Source organism: Martes martes (genome assembly GCF_963455335.1).
Source record: "Martes martes genome assembly, chromosome: 1".
Lineage (NCBI taxonomy): Eukaryota > Metazoa > Chordata > Mammalia > Carnivora > Mustelidae > Martes > Martes martes.
The window spans coordinates 130,352,768-130,358,619 of NC_137888.1; positions in this window are offsets into that span (position 1 = coordinate 130,352,768).

Below are 5,852 nucleotides of genomic sequence, written 5' to 3' on the forward strand. Positions count from 1 at the left end.
TAAGCCACTTAGGTCTTCTATTGTTACATTAGATTTTGTTAATTATCATTCACGTTTCCTTCTACAGTTTTCCACTTCACCCTGGTTTCATATTGTTTATGATAGAACCAGATAAATTAGCCTCTCATTTTTCTCTACCCTCTAAGTTTTATGTCTAATTTCTCATTTCTAATATGCATTTTGTGTTCTTTCTTTTTTTCTGGATTATGATAACTAGTAGATTATTCTTTTTACTGTGGTTTTCTCTCCAAAAGACTTTTTTTTTACATTTATTAACCAGTTCGGTTGTTTTCCTCTCTTAATTTTCAATTTTCTGTTTTGATTTAGGTTCATTTTGTGTCTTCCAACTTCTTGAATTGAAGGATTAATCCATTTATTTCTATTCTTACTTAGAAATGAAAGTTTTCTGGGGCAATGCCTTTTCCTAACCCTACATAGGCTTTGATAGGCAAGCATTCCGTCCTTATTATTGGCCAGATATTCTTCAAGTGTGGTTTTAAATTTTTCTAGTGGGTAGAGGAGCACCTGGGTGACACTGTCAACAGAGCACCCAACTCTTGGTTTCAGCTCAGGTTGTGATCTCAGGGTTGTGGGATTGAACCCCACATCAGGCTCCAACCTCAGCACAGAGTCTGCTTGAGATTCTCTCTCTCTGTCCCCCTCTGCATTTGCCCCTCCCCCTTGTGCTCTCTCTTTCTCTCTCTCTAAAATAACTAAATAAATCTTTGGATTTTTCTAGTGGGTAGAAATTTTAAACTTCTTTGTTTTATAAAAGTTTTATTTTTAGTGATGTGCTTTTACTACTTTTGATTTTAATGCATTGCATTCAGATAATGTGGTCTATAATATTTCTCTTTTTGGGAACAGATTGAGGTTTCCCTTGGGACCTGATATGAACTCACTTTTTAAAATGCTTTATGGATGCTTGGGAAAAAAATATTTTCTCCTGATGATATAGAATTCATTGTTAATCTATTAGGTCATCCTTACTTATTTTTTTCTGTTTAATCTCTCAGGGGCTAACAACAAGTGGATCAACCTTTCCTCTATCCTGTTTTTCATTTCTTGCAGTTTGGGCTTTATATATTTCTATACCATGTTAGCTATTTCATCAGGTTTGGGACAACTCTTTCTTCATTGCAGATCATGTTTGCCATTTACTAATATTATGTGACCTTACATTATAGTGTGTGCCACCACTAGATGGTGAACTTCATCACAGAAAGACATTTGCTTTGGCCACTATTATATCCGTGGTATTTACTGGTACCTGGTCAATAGTTAGCACTCAATAAATATTGGTTTAAAAATAGAAAAAAGGAAGGAAGGAAAGGAGGTTTTAAAAAAAGGATGTGTTATGCCTCATTTGATATATTTTTTTTATTTATCTTAACATTATATAACAGCATAATCCCTGCTTTCTCTTGGATAACATATCATTAATGCCAATTATCAAATCTTTTTTTATAATTTATTTTTTTAAAATTTCTTTTCAGTGTACCAGAATTCATTGTTTATGCACCACACTCAGTGTTCCATGCAATACATGCCCTCCATAATACCCAACACCAGGCTCACCCAACTTCCCACACCCCACCCCTTCAAAACATCAGATTGTTTTTCAGAGTCCATAGTCTCTCATGGTTCATCTCTCTCTCCAATTTCCCTCAAATCCCTTCTCCTCTCCAACTCACCATGTCCTCTGTATTATTTCTTATGCTTCACAAATAAGTGAAACCACATGCTAATTGACTCTCTCTGCTTGACTTATTTCACTCAGCATAATCTCTTCCAGTCCTGTCCAGGTTGATAAAAAAAAAAAGTTGGGTATTCATCCTTTCTGATGGAGGCATAATACTCCAGAGTGTATATGGACCACATCTTCCTTATCCATTTGTCCACTGAAGGACATCTTGGTTCTTTCCACAGTTTGGCGACCGTGGCCATTGCTGCTATGAACATTGGGGTACAGATGTTTTCACTACAGATGTTTTCACTACAGATGTTTTCACTACTTTTCACTACATCTGTATCTTTGGGGTAAATACCCAGTAGTGCAATTGCAGGGTCATAGGGAAGCTCTATTTGTAATTTCTTAAGAAATCTCCACACTGTTCTCCAAACTGGCTGCACCAACTTGCATTCCCACCAACAGCATAAGAGGGTTCCCCTTTCTCCACATCCTCTCCAACACACGTTGTTTCCTGTCTTATTTATTTTGTCCATTCTAACTGGGGAAAGGTGGTATCTCAATGGTTTTGATTTGAATCTCCCTGATGGCTAGTGATGATGAACATTTTTTCATGTGTCTGATAGCCATTTGTATGTCTTCATTGAAGAAGTGTCTGTTCATGTCTTCTGCCCATTTTTTGATATGATTATCTGTTTTATGTGTGTTGAGTTTGAGAAGTTCTTTATAGATCCTGAATATCAGCCTTTTGTCTGTACTGTCATTTGCAAATATCTTTCCCCATTCTGTGGGTTGCCTCTTTGTTTTGTTGACTGTTTCCTTTGCTGTGCAGAAGCTTTTGATCTTGATGAAGTCCCAAAAATTCATTTTTGCTTTTGTTTCCTTTGCCTTTGGAGACATATCTTGAAAGAAGTTGCTGTGGCTGATATCGAAGAGGTTACTGCCTATGTTCTCCTCTATAATTCTGATGGATTCCTGTCTCACATTGAGGTATTTTATCCATTTCGAGTTTATCTTTGTGTATGGTATAAAAGAATGGCTGAGTTTCATTCTTCTACATATAGCTGTCCAATTTTCCCAGCACCATTTATTGAAGAGTCTGTCTTTTTTCCACTGGATATTTTTTCCTTCTTTGTCTATGATTATTTGACCATAGAGTTGAGGGTCCATCTCTGGGCTGTCTACTCTGTTCCACTGGTCTATGTGTCTGTTTTTATGGCAGTACTATGCTATCTTGGTGATCACAGCTTTGTAGTAAAGCTTGAAATCAGGCAATGTGATGCTACCAGTTTTGTTTTTCTTTTTCAACGTTTCCTTAGCAATTTGGGGTCTCTTCTGATTCCATACAAATTTGGGGATTATTTGCTCCAGCTCTTTGAAAAATACCGGTGGAATTTTGATCAGAATGGCATTAAAAGTAGATTGTTCTAGGCAGTATAGACATTTTAACAATGTTTATTCTTTTGATTCAAGAGCATGGAATGGTCTTCCATCTTTTTGTGTCTTCTTCAATTTCTTTCATGAGTGTTCTGTAGTTCCTTGAATACAGATCCTTTACCTCTTTGGTTAGGTTTATTCCCAGGTATCTTATGGTTCTTGGTACTATAGTAAATGGAATCGATTCTCTAATTTCCCTTTCTGTGTTTTCATTGTTAGTGTATAAGAAAGCAGCTGATTTCTGTACATTGACTTGGTATCCTGCCACATTACTGAATTGTTGTATGAGTTCTAGTAGTTTGTGGGTGGAGTCTTTTGGGTTTTCCATATAAAGTATCATGTCATCTGCGAAGAGAGAGTTTGACTTCTTCATTGCCAATTTGGATACCTTTTATTTCTCTTTGTTGTCTGATTGCTGTTGCTAGGACTTCTAATACTGTGTTGAACAAGAGTGGTGAGAGTGGGCATCCTTGTGTTCCTGATCTCAATGGGAAGGTTGTGAGCTTTTTCCCATTGAGGATGATATTTGCTGTGGGCTTTTCATAGATAGATTTTATGAAGTTCAGGAATAGTCCCTCTATCCCTATACTTTGAAGCATTTTAATCAGGAACGGATGCTGGATTTTGTCAAAAGCTTTTTCTGCATCAATTGAGAGGACCACGTGGTTCTTCTCTCTTCTCTTATTGGTTTGTTCTATCACATTGATTGGTTTGAGAATGTTGAACCATCCTTGAAACCCAGGGATGAATCCCACCTGGTCACAGTGGATAATCTTTTTAATGTGCTATTGGATCCTATTTGCTAGGATCTTGTTGAGAAATTTAGCATCCATATTCATCAGTGATATTGGTCTGAAATTCTCCTTTTTGGTAGGGACTTTGCCTGGTTTGGGGATCAGGGTAATGTTGGCTTCATAAAAAGAATCTGGAAGTTTTCCTTCTGCCTCCATTTTTTTGAAACAGCTTCAGGAGAATAGGTGTTATTTCTTCTTTGAAAGTTTGGTAGAATTCCCCAAGGAATCTGTCAGGTCCTGGGCTCTTCTGTTTTGGGAGGTTTTTGATCACTGCTTCAATCTTGTTACTAGATATCTGTCTATTTAGGTTGTCAATTTCTTCCTGGTTCAATTTTGGAAGTTTATAGTTTTCCAGGAATGCATCCATTTCATCTAGGTTGCTTAACTTTCAACTCTTTTTAATTTTAGATGTATCTCTGGTAGTGGGCATTTGGCTGAACATAGCTTTCTGATCCAATCTGGAAATCTTTTTCCTTAATGGGGGATTTAATTCTTTTTATATTATATTATAAAACATATGTTTGGACTTGCATCATCTCTATTTCATAATAAAGATGATTTATTTTCCCTAATATTTCTTTTAACTTTTTTTGCCTTGTTGTTTGTTTTCTTTTTATTTTTTATTTCCCCTCTATTGATCATCATTTTGGAAGAAAACATATCAGATTTTTACTTAGAACAAGCTAAATAAAATTATTTGTAAATAAAATGTTTTAACTTATATCTAAATTTATCAACCTTAGAAATGAAATTCATGACCCCCATCTACAAAAGATAAGAAAATTAATCTGTTTCCTTTACTTGCCTCTTTCATTTTCTTAAAGATTTTTTTGTTTGTTTATTTATTTAGAGAGCGTGTGAGCATGAGGAGGGGCAGAGGGAGAAAGAGAGAGAATCCCAAGCAGACTCCGTGCTGAGCACAGAGACCCATGGAGGGTTCTATCTCATGACCCTGGGATCATGACCCCAGTTAAAATCAAGATTTGGAGGCTCAATCAACTGAGCCTTCTTTGTTTTTTGAATTGAATTTTTTTGAAATTTTTTTGAATAATTTTTGATTGAATTTTATATGGGCAAGAGAAGTCTTCTAATCTTTTAAAATTTAGGGTTTTTATACTGTAGCTTTTTATTTTATTTTATTTTATTTATTTGACAGAGAGAAATCACAAGTAGGCAGAGAGGCAGGCAGAGAGAGGGGGAAGCAGGCTCCCCACTGAGCAGAGAGCCCGATGCAATGTGGGGCTCGATCCTACGACTCTGGGATCATGACCTGAGCCAAAGGCAGAGGCTTTAACCCACTGAGCCACCCAAGCGCCCCTGTAGCTTTTTATTTTTAAGAACATAATTCTTGCTCTGTGACCACAATGCCACAACTATGTCAATTTTATTTCTAAGTTTAAATAGGATTAATGTGCCCTATAAGTCCATATCCATTCTTTTTTAAATTTAATTAGCCAACTTTATAGAGTATCATTTGTTTCAAATGTAGTGTTCATTTATTCATCAGTTGCATATAACACCCAATGCTCATCATAACACGTGCCTTCCTTAATGCCCATCACCTAATTACCCCATCCTCCCACCCGCCTTCCCTCCAGCAACCTTCAGTTTGTTTCCCATAGTTAAGAATCTCTCATGGTTTGTCTTCCTCTCTGATTTCTTCCCATTCAGTTTTCCCTCACTTTCCCTGTGGTCCTCTGCACTGTTTCTTACATTCCACATATGAGTGAAACCATATGATAATTATCTTTCTTTGTTTGACTTATTTCAATCTTCATAATGTTCTTCTGTTCCATCCACATTGATATAAATGGTAAAATTTCATTCTTTCTGATGGCTAAGTAATATTCCATTTTATACACACACACACACACACACACACACACACACACACACACTCCATCTTCTTTATCCATTCATCTGTGCATGGA